The sequence below is a fragment of the Arvicanthis niloticus genome, unplaced genomic scaffold, assembly GCF_011762505.2.
Source record: "Arvicanthis niloticus isolate mArvNil1 unplaced genomic scaffold, mArvNil1.pat.X pat_scaffold_676_arrow_ctg1, whole genome shotgun sequence".
NCBI lineage: Eukaryota > Metazoa > Chordata > Mammalia > Rodentia > Muridae > Arvicanthis > Arvicanthis niloticus.
In genome coordinates, this window is record NW_023046289.1 from 10,379 (window position 1) to 26,863 (window position 16,485).

A 16,485-nucleotide genomic window follows, 5' to 3' on the forward strand; every position below is an offset into this window, starting at 1 on the left:
CTTAATATATCCTAACAAATCTCATATATGCATATTTGCACTGGCATCAAGTCATGAGATCCAGTGCTTAAAGCTGAATTATTAAAATAGCTTACAGGCTGTGGTCCAGCTAACCTAACAATAGCTGCTTATGAAAGGTAAGTTCCAAGAATCCAAAAGTTCTTTAGTCCACAAGGCTCAGCTGGTCTTCAGTAGACACTGGAATCCAACGCAAGTAGGCTCTAGTGCAGGTGAAGAAATGAACTCATACAGGCAAAAGGGAGGGGGAGGGCAGATGTGGATGGGCTGGTGGTGGAGGGGTAACCAGGAAGTGGGATAACATGGGATGAGGGGTTGGTAGAGGGGATAACCGGGAAGTAGAGTATCATTTGAGATGTAAATGAATGGAATGATTAATAATAATAATAAAAAAGAAAGAAAAGAAAAAAAGAAAAGAAAGGGAAAGGCACTCCCAAGGACTGCAGTTGTCCAGAGATCTTGGGAAGGTCTGAGGTCTGAGGCTCTGGGCCCAAACAGTTCCTAATCGTTCATTTACACAGCATCTGCTTTCTCTAACACTTGGTGATCTTGACTCCTCCTGACCCCCATCCTGCACATGCTCTGTTTTGCTGCAGGTAACCTGAGGTCAGAGGGGCTCCTACCTTTCTCTGTCATTGGTTTCTTACATATTTTGGTACCTCAGGGACTCCCTTCTCTGCTGGGCCAATTTTAGTATATGTCTTTTCCATTTATTTCAGTAGTTTTAAGTTCTGTATTCCATCTATAGCTTATGTTGCTAAATTGCTGTTGAGACTCAGCAATCAATGGGAGTGACACACAGCATACAAAGCGCTGGGTCCTTCTGATAGAAATTATTATTAGTGTATTAGTGAGTGTTCTGTAGAGGAATGAAACTTATATACCAACTTGACACAAGCTATAGTCATCTGAGAAAAAGGAATTTCAACTGAGGAAACGTTTCATGTAGGCAAGTCTGTGGGGCGTTTTCTTAACTAGTAATTGATGGGGGAGGGCCCAGTCCATTGTGGGTGGTGCCATCTGTAGGCTGGTGGTCCTGGGTTCTATAAGAAAATAGGCAAACCATGTGAAGCTAGTCAGTAAGCAGCACCCCTTCATGGCTTCTGCATCAGCTCCTGCCCCCAGGTTCCTGCCCTATTTGAGTTCCTGTCTTGGCTTCTCTCAGTGAATGATTCAGGATTTGTAAGCCAAATAAAACCTTTCCTCTCCAAGTTGCTTTTGGTCATAGTGTTTCATCACCGAAACAGTAATCTTAACTATGACACTTAGTAAAATTGAAACAACAGTAAATTCTAAGATATTACAGTTGTTACATTTGATTTCAAGTAAGAACCTGTACTTCCCTTTAAAACACTTATCCATCAACACATATGAAGAAACCTTCCCTTTCCCTGTGTAAGTCAGCAACAGAGTATTTACTGATCTGTGAATCCACACAGATATCCTGTCACACAGACAAGTACTCACTGGAAGACAACTGTTCAGATAAGAACGCAAGAATCTTTAAGTCCAGGCAGATTTTAACATATATTTTTTTTTATTAAATATGTAAAAAGATCAACGCAAGTCAAGTTATTCACATATTCAGAGACAAAAAGCTATCCTACCATGCGACAATAGGTGGGTAATGTCAAATGAACGTGATGCATCTGAATAAGACCTCTTCATCTACTATGCCATTACTTATCGATATTTATAATTAACAATACATATGTGTACATTCCTTTCAGTTTACATTTAATATATAACAAAAGCTTTATGGTGTACTGTTTAGTAAAAGTAATTTGAATGCATATTAAACCTTAACGGAATAATGGAAACACTCACCAGCAAAGGGAGGAAATCTTGGTTCCCTTCTGGAATTTACTTCTCTCAGTTCAACAGGGTGTTTGAATTTGAACATTGTTTTCCTGCTTCTCTACTTAGAATGGGAGCTTTCTCTTCATCCCTTGCTTCAATCACTTCCAATCTGACAGTGGTAATGGAAGCACTTACGGCCAACAGTGGGTGTGGGCAAACTGAGGCAAAAATCAACTTCTTGAGAGGGAGGAGCAGGGACCCATGCTGGGTTGCCTCTGGACCAATGTGATGTTCTGTGGCTGAGCTGGAGCTTAGAGGACTGTGTGCCTGAATGCCAAGATAAGAGAATGAATATGTTCTGCCATCCACGAATGGTGGATGCCCAGAGTCAGGGGTGGAAATAGCTGCAAAGGATTCCCCCAAAACATCCATGGCACCATCCGGGACATAGCACTTCACAAGATATTTAAGATGGACACAGGAGGTACGGCTTCTCTCTAAAATGGATGAATGGCCTGGCCTGAGCCACTAGGAAGGAAGATGGAGTACACTAGCCAGGGTGACATTCTTTTCAGACATGTAGCCAGTAGGTCTCCAGCTTAGTAGTGCAGGGAGGTGGAGGAACAGAGTGCTTCCAGCAAGAGGTATTGGGAGAAGAAAGATCCTGACTCCCTGGTACCCATTCACAGGAGTGTGGCCATGAATCCCCCATCCCTGGGTATTAAGATGTCCTGGGCAGGTACAGGAACCACCCAGGTATCTGTGAATAGCTGCTTATTGTACCTCTTTATAATAGCTATTAAAAAACCAAAAACAAAGTGAGTGACTAAAAAAGGCTCAGGAAAGCATCATGATGCCTGATGCTCTGTGGAGCACAGCCACTACCTCGGCCAGGCATGGGAGGACGTCACTGCGAGGGGAGAGGCTTCCCAGCCTCAGAGAGATGCGCTGACGGGCTGAATGAGCAGGAGAGAGAAGGAAGGAGAACCAAACACCATGGAACATCTGTTCACGTCTGCACAGCGTGTTGTGATCATTTCAGAAATACAAGCCATCTTTGCCACATGGACCTCAGTTACACACAACGCTGCTGTGAAGGTTTATTTTGGAAAGCTTTCTCTTGTTGTGAAGCTTCAACGCTAGAATTTAAGGTATCCCATCAATTAATAAAGAAATTTCGAAGCTTTATGATGCATAATTCAGAAATTTATTTTGAGATTTTTTTTCTCTTTTAAGTGGAAGGTGGGGTGGGCACATTTGTTTCTCATTTCTCTGCACTTGCTGGCCATATGGCCAGAGACAGCAAACCTAAATCTAAAATCAAATAAAATGGAAGGAGTTAGGAAAGAATTCCATCTGTCAAAAGGGGAGGACAGGTGACCATCAGGAAGGAGACTAAGAAAATGTGCAAATATTAGTTTAAAAAACAAGGAATGCTTTCAATTCACTAATGTTTCCCGTTTATGAATTGCCATGGTTTAGCAAATGACAGTGACAAGGAGGGCCCCTTGTGGCAGAGGGTGGAGTCCTTACTCCAGAAGGTGACGGGAGTCATGGGTGGTTTTGTGTGTGGCTACACTTCTCTCTTGAAACCATGCTATCAATCAAGTCTTCGCTTCCAACCTTGGCAGCCAGCACTGACGCGGTGCAGGAGGCTGGCGTGTAGGGTACCTCCCTCAAGTTTTCCTTTAGTATGGATTCCTTAATGTGAATTGGAGGACTTGGGTTGAAGCCCTTACAAGGAGGAAGAGGGAAGAGGCAGGAAGCCTCGTGCCTTCTGAGACCACCCTTACCCACCTTTGCAACTGCAGACTGCCAATGACAACATCTTTCGGGGAGTGGACCCCCACCAAAGAAAGGACCCTGAGAAAGAAAATAACAGGAGAACCTGGGGGGAAGGAGGGTGGGGACACACGGAGTAAGGGCAAAGCTGAGATGGTATTGTCTGTGAGCGAATGTCTGAAAACTAACGACTGTGTGGTGGTCTAATATGCTGTTCTATCAACACTGCTGGGCCCTGAAGTCATAGTTCTGAATCCATTTTTTTTCCCTTTAGTGTTGTGAGTAGAGGGAGAAACTGTTTTCCCCATGACACAAGCTACTGTCATATGGCTTTCATATCAAATATCTGTTTCCCTTTGTTCCAATTAATTATCTGACCAAATTTATGAGAGGTTAGACTCGAAAACATCAAAGCACCACAAATGCGCGTGACATCTACTGACACTGGGTTGAAAAATGCCAATATAAATACCATATATCAAATTACCATTGTTTCACACCAGGATAAAAAGGGGTGGTGGTGGTGGTGGTGATGGTGGTGGTGGTGGTGGTGTTGGGCGGGACACTGTTATGAGGGAGGAGTAGAACCAGTCTCAAGCAGCCAGGAGGTGAAGTTGAAGGTATGTGACCCTATGACCTGGCAGGGAGCTGACCAGAGTGGCCATCTGCTAATGCATCTTGGCAGAGGAAGTGGGAACCAAGAGCAATGGCTGGCGGATGCAAGATCGCTGTGGATGGGAGCAGGTTGGGAACAGCTGGCTTCTACTTCGCTCCAGGCCACACACGTTCCAATCTCCGGAAGGAAAGTCCCCACGCACGATGGAAGTGTCAAGAGCTGATGAGACGGTTCAGTACTCTTCCTGCTGCTGGGGCTGCTGCTCACGGGCTTGCTCCTCTGCTTCCGGCTCTTCTGTTTGGCCCTCCTGTGGGATAGGGGAGGAGTTTTAGCTACACGGGTTTACTTCCAGGCCCTGTGAGGTATCAGACCTAATCAGATGAATCACCTAAACCCCAGGTTCCGGAGCGTGCCAGGCTCAGGCACAACTCAACACACAAATGCTTCCCAGCTTTTTGGTGTCAACCCCATATCCAGGAAACCTTCACATCCCAGTGCCATCCAAGCAGGACTGCTCTGGAAAGCACAACCACCAGGCGTTAAGAACTCATCTCTTCTTCCAACTGTTTCCCCAGGATACCTTCATAGAACAAGCTGTACACTTTGCTCTCCTCAGTAAGAGTTGATATGATAAGCCAGACACAGCCACTCCTCAGCCTTGTAACCACAAAGAAGCCTCAAACAGTACCCCAGGCCTGTACAAGTGTGTAGAATGCTCGTCCCTCCCCAACAGCCCATCATGCATTGCTTCTGACCTATTTCCTGTTCCCTCTGATGTTGCCATTCATCATGCCTGGGTAATGTCTTCATGAAGGAGATGTTTTCTGTCACCTAACACCAATATGAAGCAGACTGAAGACACCAGAGAAGTAACCTGTTAGTTTCTGAGGGAAAGGAAAGGGGTGAGAACACATTTCACAGGCTGCTGTAGGTAAAGAGGCCCCTTTTCAGCACTGTGCTAGAAGCTGTGGCTCCAGGACCTTGCCACGAATCTTCAGGGCGTGTGAGGCCCTACCTGCTTACTTTCTGCTCCTGACTAGGAAGCAGATGGGGTCAGTTTTCCTCCTCTTGGCTCCACTTGTCCTATTTATTCAGTGAAGCAGATCACAGCCATCGTCTCAGCCTCAGCTTTTGTCACAAAGAATAATTAGTTCTTAACCACCTAAGCAGAAAGGGTAAGGCAAACTGAGAGTAGCTAGCTGCCCCTCAGGAGTAGCACAGGACTTCAAGATTCAGTTTTGCATGCATGCTGACACATTCAGACATGTGACAAACTGACTCTGGGTCTGCCAAGCCTATCTTCTTCCTACCTGGCTATTTCCTGTAGGCCAACGCAAGCCCATTAAAATCCAATTCAGACAGGATTTCACCATCTCCCTGTGTCAGATCTGTATCTTCCCTCCGCCTTCTGCATCTGTAAGACTCACTCGGGGTGTGGGGTGTGGGGTGTGGGGTGTGGGGTGTGGGGTGTGGGGTGTGGGGTGTGGGGTGGGGGGTGTGGGGTGTGGGAGGGCATGTGCTCATCATTCACAAGGTTTGACCCCCAGCCTCGCAAAAACAAACAAAACAAAACCCAACCATCTCCCTCAACTCCTCAAAGGAAACTCACTGGAATCTTGATGTCTGGAGCCCTTTTCTATTGGAGACTGAGGTTCTTGAGATGGGCAGCCCTGTTCAATTGAATTGCATCTCATTCACTACAATATTCGACATATGCCACGTCAAGGGGAAGAAATGGATTCCAGAATGAATGACCAAGACAGACTACCAGCCAAGGCTGTACGGCACTTTCTCAGAGACCAGTAATGTAACGGCTACCTGCACTGACTATGAGTTCTCTGCCCAGCTCTGCAATCTGTGACCTGTGCGGCTCTGGGCTTACAGTGCAACTGCTCTACACACACAGCAAGTGTAAAGTGTGCTTCACCGATCAAGTCAGCACTGCATTCCTTTCATCTAACAGAGGAGCAGTAAGTTAGAGCTGGGAACTTGCTCGGATTCATGTTTTTCATGTCAATATGGTAAATGTGAGTTGTGATTGTAATTTCTTGGTGCAAGAACATTTTGGAATATATTTTCAAATGTGCAAACAATCAGTAGACAGTTACCTTGTCTACAGCAGCTGAAAGTGCAAAGTGACATCGAGTTGAAGACCTGAGACTGATTCTAGCATTGCCCTTTATTGGCTCTTGGTCACTGGCCACCTGATTTGGTAAATGTGAGCCCTGACTATGCCTATGACTGTACCATTGCCACCGCCTTTGGAAGGTGTCCCATCTTTGGAAGGTATGGGCAGACATCCTGCTCTCTCTTGTTTCTCCGATCCTCCCATCCCAGGGCCCGGGGTGTTGCTCTGGCTGCTCTTTTGGCAGCATCAGCTGCCAGTTGCTTTGCCTCTGTTCAACATGTGGAGTAGCAGCCTTCTCAGCCTAAGGAGTCAGGGCCTTGGCCAACAGTGGCACATCAGGGGGAACTGGCAGTGTGGGTGGTCAGAGATCAGAAAGCAGGTGCTGGCCTCAATCAGAGCAGGAGTCCTCTGTTCTAGGGGAATGTGGGAGGGTCCAGGGTCCATTCCCCACATGAAAAAGGTACTTCTGGAAGTCTCTCTCCCTAACCCTGCTTCTGTATTAATGGCTCCTGCTCCTCTGGCTAAGCTTCTGTCTTTCTTTCTTGCTTCTGTGTGTATTCTGCTGGTAACTACTACCCAGCTTCCTCTGTAGCCACTAGCCTCCAATATGATGGGGATGCTGACTTGCTCATCCTAAGCCCCCAGTCTGCCATGCTGGCTTTCATACTGTATCCTCAGCCCTCAGCTGCTTGAAGCACACTTTTCTAACATAATTGTTCTTATGTATAGCCTTGCACATTGGGGTGTGCTTTGTGTTTACAGAGAATCTCCTCACCGCTGGAAGTTAACTATGGGATAACACAGTTAGTTCAGGCCTGAAAGCAGGAGGACCAGAATCCATTAAGCACGGAGCCAGGAACAAGCTGCAGGTCCTTGTTGCTCACCACTAGTCAAGGCTCCTCGCCTCAGGTCAAGGTTGAACAAGGAGCTGGCTCTGCAGTCTCTAGCTGGAGAGAGCATTCTCCCCCACCCCCGAGGCTGAAAGTGCCAGCCATGGGAAACTGTTGGTGATGACACACACCTACAGAGACTGCTGATCAGCAGCGCATGCTTTTTGGGCAATACTGGGGTAAATAGCTAACATGACTGTTTAGCTGCTTTGCTAATACTTGGGCACAAGTTGACTTAGGACCTTCACAATGCCACTATAGGCTCCCCAGCGGTAGCTTGATAAAACCTATGCTGAACACAGGACTGATACACTGGTATATCACCAGATGAATACTAACATTTCCATGGCAACCCCTCTACGTCTCTAAATGCTTAGCTGTGAGCAATGTTACTATTCTTTACTTTTACTCTCTTCCCCTCAGAAAGAGAGGCAGGTTGGGAGAGAGTGTCAAAGAATGATCTTGGCCATGGTGGATAGAAAACGAGGTCCGAGGTCACCAGAAGCTGATGTTCCCGATCCCTAAATGGCAGACACTTGGCCTCCTCCCCCCCCCACCCCCCACTTGGTGCCAGCCACAGTTGGCTGTGCTTTTCTTTCCCATCTTGGCTCTGTAACTGTCCTTAGTCACAGTTCAACTTCCAACCCAAATGCCATCTTTATAGTGACGTCTGCTGGGATCTTCAGGCAGTGTGTGTCTCACACAAGTTATTTGTGTCTCTGTTGTCACATTTATCACAATCTGCCACATTTTCCAGTCAGCTGAGTCCCTGGCTGTCTCCTTCCCTAGGTCTGAGTTCCCCTGAGGTAGGAGCTGCATCTATCTCTGGACAAGTAGCATTTCAAGGCCAGTTGAGTGCAGATTCCCCAGTGACAGAAACAGATTGTCTCAAAAAAGTGCTGAGGAGAAAGAAAGTCTTCAGTTCACTTTAACAGTGGCTTCCACGACAGTACCTCAGGAAATGAGCAACTGTTTGTCAGCTAGTCTACCTCTGCTAGCTGTTGTACCTCTGTTGAGAGGACCCACGCAGTAGCAGGCAGGAAGCCAGTGATTAAGCCAAGATACCGTGGTCCAAGTTACATAAGAAGGGGGAATATACTGAGGCTGGTAAAGAGGCACTGTATACCTGACTGGCGATCCATCTGTTCTGCAAACTTCCACCATGCTTCTATACTTCAAGGCTGAATAACCTGATTACTGCTCTAATCTGGAGTTTTATATCTATACATCATATTCTGGGATTGCCTGACTCTAAGAGGCAGTGACCAGTCACCAGCAAGAAGAAAAATGGAAGTTCCTCCAGCAAATACTCCTGGGAAACCAAACCTTGCTCAGACAGTTTAGCCAAAGAGCACACATGCAATCCAGCCTTTGATTTTTCAACCCACGTTCCCCTCTGGGAAAGCCTGACACCTCTGTCATCTCAGGTGGTTAAACATCCTCATGCTAAAAGCCTCAAGCAAAATACAGGCATTTCTTTATAAACTCCATACTCTTCAGACCCACACAGAAGCACAGACCTGCCCACCACCCAGGTATGGGACACAGCACACAGCATTGGGACAAATGGAGGATCTGAGGGTTGTGGATGGGAGTTTATGATGACACAGAGGCATTTCCAGAGGGAAGCCCTATAGGGTAGGCAGCCTCTTTCTTAGACCCACTTCTTCTAGTGTTGGCTATGCTTCCGAATGGCTGCCACAGAAGCAGGACCCATGCTCCTCAGAGATGAAGGCAGATGCCTGAAGTCTCCAAGGTTTCTTGGATTGGATGACTCCTTGAGCCTTCAGCAGAGAAGCAGAATGGAGAGTGGGCCAGTGTGCACACGTGTGCTTCTGCACAGCATGGCACACACCCATCTGGCATGGTGTCTGAACACATATCTTCCCTTTCTTATTGTAGAAACGAGGTCTAGAAACCTTGGTCTTAAGTCTTGTCACATATGCAGCAAGAACTCCTGGTACACTGTGGATCAAATGCCTTATTCCTCATGGGAATCTTGTTGTAGCCTGCTATATCATGGGAATTTTCCAGACACAGAGTTGCAATGTAATGTATCCTGAACTGGAAACACTAAGCCAGGGACCGCATGTGAAGACACACCTTCAGCAACACATGAGACTGAAGTCTATGCCCCTTCTGGGTAATACTTGGTTCCTCTAACTCTCTTCCTGGCTGTGGGATAGTTGAGTGCGTGTGCCCATGTCCACGTCTCTCTTCCTTAAACATTTCTCTTCACCTGATGGTAACCCAAGGGCTAAGTGCTGCACAGTGGTACAGCTTGATCCTGGCATGCACAAGGCTGAGTTTAATCTTCAGTACCAAACTGCCCCCCAAAACAAAGAGGGGACAGAGAGCTCTGGGTTCAGACTCTGGATACTTACAAAGTACCAAAGCTCTCTTCTGTCTCTTTCCCTTTATCTAGAAAACAGGACAATATGTACTTGATAGGATTCCCAAGAGAATGAGAGCATCTGCTACAGTCTATACACAAAGCACAAGGCCCAGGCGTCAGTCTCAGACTCCAGGTAGCTGAGACAGGAACCCATTTGGCCTTACTCACTGATGGAGCTTCTGCACGAGTGCTCCTGGGCCATCTGCCCTGTGTGTGCTCACAGTTCAAGAACTGTTCTGTGGTTCTAGTGGGTGTGGGGCTGGAATAGCAGAAAGACACTGAGTGTAGACCTTCAGGCAGGGCCTCCTCAAGCCACCCCCTAGAGGACAGTGAAGTTCTTGCCCTAGGCTCACCTGCCTATCCCCAGCCAGCAATTCAATGATGTCACACAATTCACCAGGCCATATTCCAGGACCAGGTCTCCTCCCTCTTGGGATCAGTTCTGACTTTGGGGAAGGTTTCCTTCCTGCTTCTAGGGCACTGCTGGGAAGATCTAAGCATGCACGATGGCCTTGCTCCAGCTAGCACCCGCCAGCACAGAGGGCAGCCACATACACTCATCAGGTGTGCTCACCTGATGTCATCTCAAGCAAGCTTTAGAGGCAGCCACTGCAACTGGGGTACATCCATACATCCTCAGGACATCCTCAGGACATCCTCAGGACATCCTCAGGACATCCATAATGGTCTCAGGCACACTACAAACCAGCCTCCTTGCTGAGAGCCACATTTGGTGACATCATTCTGGCCTTGGGGCTTAACTAGGCAGGGTCCCAAGGTTTCGAAATCCACACTTTGAGCTACTAGTAACCAAGAAAGAAGTTACCAAAAACAACTGGAGAGGGAAGAAAGCAATGGCGGGGAGTGCCCAAGCGCGGGACAGTTTCCTGTAGCCGATGGACGTTCCAATGCTAGGATTTACAGGCACGCGTGAAACAAACATAAACTTTCTGGTGGCTCACTAATGCTCCGAGGAAACACTTGTACATGTGACTTTCCCATAGTTCCCTCTGAGCACCCACAGGCCGCTGTGTCAGAGAGCCAAACACTTCACCAGCTTTGACCTAGGGTAAGGAGAAGCTTGACACTCAGCCCTGGCCTCTTGCCTCCCCTAGCCCAGCTCTGTACAAGGGGGAAGCTTCAGTAGGTCTCTCACTCTGCCTCGGGCCAGGCAGGCTATGCCCTCCTGCACACAGACGGCACTGACTCGGCAGCGTTTCTGTGTCCTGCCTGTCAACTGCTGGTCATAGTGTCCTTCCTGGCCCCAGCCCGTTCTCCCCGATCCTCCACTCCTCTCTTCTTCCCTCTTTCTCTTCCTCTTCCTTCCCTTTTCCTTTCTTTTCCTTTTGTTGTGCTGGTTTGACAAAGTCTCACTATGTAGCCCTGGCTGCCTGGCCTGGAATTTGCTATGTAGACCAGGCTGGCCTTTAACCCACAGAGTTCTACCTGCCTTAGCCTCCTGGGTTATAGGATTAAAGGCATATGCCACCAAGCCTGGTTACCATTTTTAAAAATAAAACAGGATCCCATGTAGCCCAGGATAGCCCTGGATTCACTTTGATTCTTGACACTCCTGTCTGCTCCACCACACCCAGCACACCTTTTCATTACGTTCACAAAGCTACACCTTGGGCCTTGCCTTCCCCTGCACACTTGCTCAGCGGCAGGTCCTCCTACAAAGTTGGTATGTAATAAAAACAGACGGTTGTGGGGCTCACGTGGTGGGAAAGGTTGTCTTCTCACTTAACCATCCCCAGAAAAACAGATCTTCATACAGTTCTCACTGTCTGTCCATCTGCTCAAAGCTGAAGCTCTCCGTGTGTTTCAGCCCCAGTCTCCATCTCTACTCAGCTCCTCCCAAATTAACCGGTGGATGCACATCCCACAGGCAGACAGGCCTTGGTGACCAGCACATTTACCTCTCTGGAACCATCAAGGCTTCCAGCTAAGCTGTATCATCACCAAGACCCCAGGGAAGTATTTAAGACGGCTGGATGTGCTGCACTTTGAACAGGAGTTTCTTCAGAACCCAGGAGCCGGGAGCGTCACACACCCACCTGTTCGTCGGAAGCGTAAAGCACTTCCATTAGTCGCTGCACGAGGTCGTCGTTTTCCTGCCCATGTTCTTGGCACAGCAGCTCAATCTCTCTCAACTTCCCGAAGTAGAAATCCCTCTCCTTCTCCACACCCTCCAGGGCTAGCTTCAGTGAATGTACCTGCAGAAGGGTGGGTAGAGGAGAAAACCCCAAGCAGAGTAAGAAATATGTGACCAGCTATGTCTGTGTACGATGAAAATGATGATGGAGCCGGACCAGACAGAGAATGGAAGGACAAGTGTAAGAGAGAAGCAGCCGGCCTGGCCGCCAGTCTCAGGAGCATCAGGGTGTTCCATTCACCTGCATAGCTATACCTGGGCTTAGACAAGCCTTTCCTCTCTTGGTAACAAGTGCCGGACCACATCTTGTTGCTGTGATCCGGGATGTTTGTCTCTCCCCACAATGTCTTACAATAGAACCCTACAATGTGATGGATGGTATCACGGGGCAGGGCCTTTGGGAAGTGAATGAGATTTGTGTATGAAAGACACTTAGGGATCCTTCTCAGCATGGGGAGACCCTGAGGACTGGGGCCTGGCTAGACAACTGATCAGCTGACATTTTTTTCTTTTTAAAATTATACTTATTCACTTTACATCTCACACACTGCCCTCCCCCCCCAACAGTGATCCCCTTCCACAATCCTTCCCCCTAACCCTGCTCCCTTCCCCTCTGAGTGGGTGAGGAACCCCCTGGGTATCCCCTGACCCTGGCACATCAAGTCTGTGAGGCTAGGTCTCCCACTGAGGCCAGACAACTGATCTGCTGACATCTTGATATCAGACCGCACAGCCTCCAATGCTAAGAAAGAAAATTCTGTTGCTCACAAGACATCCAGCTTAGGGTATTTAGTTACAGCATCCCAAACAGACTCAAACACTCAGTCATAGTCCACTGAGAAGGAAGGTAAGAGAGTTATGTGTTTTTTAAATGACCCTTTCTTTCTTCAGATCACTGGTATTAAAATCCACTCCTCAGATGCCGAGTCAGAGCAGACACAAGCTGTCATCGGGAGGGCAGATCTTGGTGCACACAGATGGGGCGGGGTGGAGCACCAGCTGTGCCCGTCTGCTTCCGTTTGTCCGGCTCTGGTTCTATGTTATCCCTGGAAGGGCAGGGTGGGTCTAGGGACCTTCTGGGGTTGTCGAGTCTCTAACTTCTAGGTCAGTGCAAGCTCTGGGCCAACAACAAAGACAGGACCACTTTCGGGTGGTGTCAGTCCTGAAGAAGGCTGGGGTGGTGGGGCAGGGTGGCTGTTGACTTTTAAATCTTAGGATGCAGCTCTCTGACAGCCACACACAGGTCCAAACTCTGCCCTGTTCCTCGTCCCCGAGGACCTCCTCTTTTGTAATACTTTGTTTACATTTGTGTAGAGCAAAAATTCTAAGAGGTGGGTCCTGACCCCACACTGGCTTGTGTAACTGAATGTGTGGGTGGGAAGGGGGGCATACAAAAAATATCTGGCAGTAGTAAAAGTCTATGGTGTTCAACAATTAAAATTTATCAGAAATCCAATGCACAATGGATGTGAGGTGTTTCGGGCAAAGCTCTCCTGTGCCTCACCAAACACCTTCACTGAAGCTTTGGCTCTGAACTTTGACACTCCACACTGAGCGCGCTGTCATGCCACACATTGAGACCCCTCAACTCAGTCATGGATGGTAGTACTTTCACTGCGCACACTGTTCTGACAGAAACATGATGCTCTAATTACAGAAAACGAACACTATCACTCCTTAGCAAGTTAGTTTGCCTGTGTGGTGCTGTTAGAGGCATAGCACCAGCTACTTAGTGCACAAATTTGCTTGCTTTTGCTTTTGAGTCAGAGTCCTGTCTGGCCTGGAACCCGCCGAGATTCACCTGTTTTTTGAGTCCTAAGATTAAAAGTGTGTGCCACCATGCTAACTCCAAAGGACTATCTTAAAGTAAAAGTTCTTTATGATTTATTATGAGTTAATTTGCTTTGTGTACCCTTTTATGATCCTATAAATCTAGGGTCACAGGGAATTTCTGGGAAAAGAGGCTGGGGGTGCTGAAGAAGGCCTGGCGCCGCAGACACTGGGCAAGAGATGAAGTCTCATGGTTTTCCACTTTTGAGGTACAAAATCTAAATCTCCTGTGTGTGTGTGTGTGTGTGTGTGTGTGTGTTAATATGGCCTCTGGTACATGATCCCTGCAATTACTGACATTCAAACACATGCTGGTCCATCAGCCATTCATTCCCCTGCATCTGACAAACAGATCTATGTCGGGATCTACGTAGACCTCACAGATGCCCTCATCTAGCTACTTTTGAAGGTGAGTTTTCATTTTTTTTTTTTCAATTCCTGAATTTTCATTCTTTCAAGACTACACATTTGCAAAAATACAAGATAACCAGCTTGCACTTCAGAGAGAAGAAAACTGCCCTAATTCTAGACCCTGTGTCTGAACTTAGCTGTAGAATCCCTTGCAGCCCTGCACTGAGTCAGGCAGAGGGATCACAGTGTGCAGCTCCCCCAAACCAAGCAGAGGCATTACACTAGCTCCTTTCCACAGATACAACTTAAGGGAGGGATTATCACGACCTGCGGTTCGGGGACAGGGGGGCATCATGACACAGGTGACATAGCAGAGGACATGGTTTGTGACATCAGAAGCAGTAGGTGCTGGCCAGGCGGTAGTGACCCAGACCAGAGGTGGGGTTGGGCTAGACCCTTCAAGGCGGAACACATTCAGCACCCTGCTTCGTCCAGCTAGGCCTCAGCTCCTAGTTTCCACAACCTCCCCTCACTGCACAGGCAGCTGGGAACCAAGTGTTAAACCACGGCATGGGTGGTATTTCCATTCATCACAGAAGACACACGGTTAACCCCCAAAACCCAGGCTCAGCCTCTGGACTGTGGTTTACACAGCATACTGTGGCTTTTGTGGAGGTACTCAGTCTGAGCTGGGCTAGACTGGTTTTACTGATGGATTAGAGAAGGGGTACAGATCTGTCAACAGCCCCCCTGAACACTGACAGCAGCTGGGCATGATGGTGCACACCGGTAATTCTAGTACTCAAGAGACTGAGGCAGGAGAATTGATGTGATCAGTTTGGGCAACAAAGCAATAAACAAACAAACAAACAAACAAACAAATAAATACTCTTGCCAGTAGCTATTTTAAATGATCAGAGACCAGGTGGCAAATTCAATTCCGTTTGAATGGTGCCATTAGAGACAAATGCCATCCTGTCTCCTCACAGGTCACAGCAGATGGGTAGGTGACGGAGGCTGAGACAAGCCAAGTTCAAAGATCCCATAAGGGAAGTTTCCTTTCACAGCTTTCCGAACTCCTTCCCGGCATGTCCACAGATTAAGTCCTCCCAGAGGCACCGGGACAGCAGTGACTCTGATCCACTTCCTGCTGGCTAACTCACTGACCAGAAAGAGTTCCTAATCTTTTTGTTTACACCTCTTCCTCCCTCGAGCCTGGTTCACGGCTATCGCTGGAACTGTGCAGCGCAGTGCAGTGTGCTTTCGTAGTATATCAAGGGGGACTGCCTGAGTAAGGAACAGAGCCAAGCAAATGAAAATTCCTTAAGTTTATGGCAGTTGTCGCTTTCTCTATTACCACCATAAGTCACGGTCCTGCCTCTGCATTTCCACTTGGCTTTTCCTTCTCCCTGTGTTCTCAGTTCCCACACTGGGGCACTTGTGGGGCCACCCATTAGCCGCAGGACCTTCCTCCTGGAGGCTCCAGAGGGAGACATCCGGCGACTCAGGTCACCAGGACAATGAGCTTGGCTGGAGAACCTAGTATCTGTGCGGCTGAGGCTGTGCTCGCCTGTCCTCTGAAGGACAAGTGTAGGTAGATGTATATGACCTTGTCAACATCAAGGTGTTGGGACAGGAAGCGGAGCGAGGCCTCTCTCAGGAGTACCTTGGGAAGGACAACAGGTAGACTATTCCCCTTTCCTGTTCCTTCTGTCCTCTCTTGAGTGGTCCTAAGAATTGACAAGGCCTTTTGGAAACAGACCTTGTGTATATGATTTGAGAGTTTATGAAGCTTAGAGCCAGCTGCAAGGAGAAGTGCCTGACTGGCAGGCCGCAAGGCACAACCAAGGGAATGGAGGTTTCCACGTGGTCAGAATTTGGGCCACTGGGTTGGAAACTATGGTGGATGGAGGGGAGGGAGTGGGGATGGCGACTGGAAGCCTGAGTTTCTAATGATTGCAGAAAAATTCCAGTTGCTTTGGGAAGGGGCACAGATCTGGAGTATGATGAACTCAGGCTTGTGATTCTCACAAGGTCCACTCAGACTTGTATGTCGTCTTAATCTTGTGGCCTGAGGCTCATTCCTGCTTGCTTGCTTCCCTCCTCCTCCTCCTTTCCTCCTCCTCCTCTTCCTCCTCCTTCTCCTCCTCCTCCTCTTTTTCTTCTTTTCTTTTCTCCTCTTCTCCTTCTCCTCCTCCTCCTCCTCCTCCTCCTCCTCCTCCTCCTCCTCCTCCTCCTCTTTTTCTTCTTCTTTTCTCCTCTTCTCCTCCTCTCCTCCTCCTCCTCCTCCTCCTCCTCCTCCTCCTCCTCCTCCTCCTCCTCCTCCTCCTCCTCCTTCTTTTTTATCTGAGCAGAAGTCATTTCTGAAAACCCTCTGGCTCCAGCAGGAGACGAGCAGGTAACAGAACATTCCACAGTTACCTGATCAGAGTCCAAAGGTGACTTAAGGTTTTACCTCAAGTGCTAATATGATCAACTTGCAGCACCTTTGTTAGGCAGCTGTCTGCCTCTGTGACAAAT

General features: G+C 48.0%; 1 pseudogene across 1 annotated transcript in view; it reads right to left on the bottom strand.

The window, feature by feature from the left end:
- Nucleotides 1–1,532: 1,532 nt before the first annotated feature.
- The window catches only part of LOC117702305 (microtubule-associated protein RP/EB family member 2-like), a 41,991-nt pseudogene continuing 27,038 nt past the window's right edge, over nucleotides 1,533–16,485 (bottom strand). Inside the window, exons 5-6 of the transcript XR_013070373.1 lie at nucleotides 11,687–11,845; nucleotides 1,533–4,523 (exon numbers count right to left, since the gene is read on the bottom strand). The product of XR_013070373.1 is annotated as a microtubule-associated protein RP/EB family member 2-like (transcript). The remainder of the gene's footprint in view (nucleotides 4,524–11,686; nucleotides 11,846–16,485) is intronic.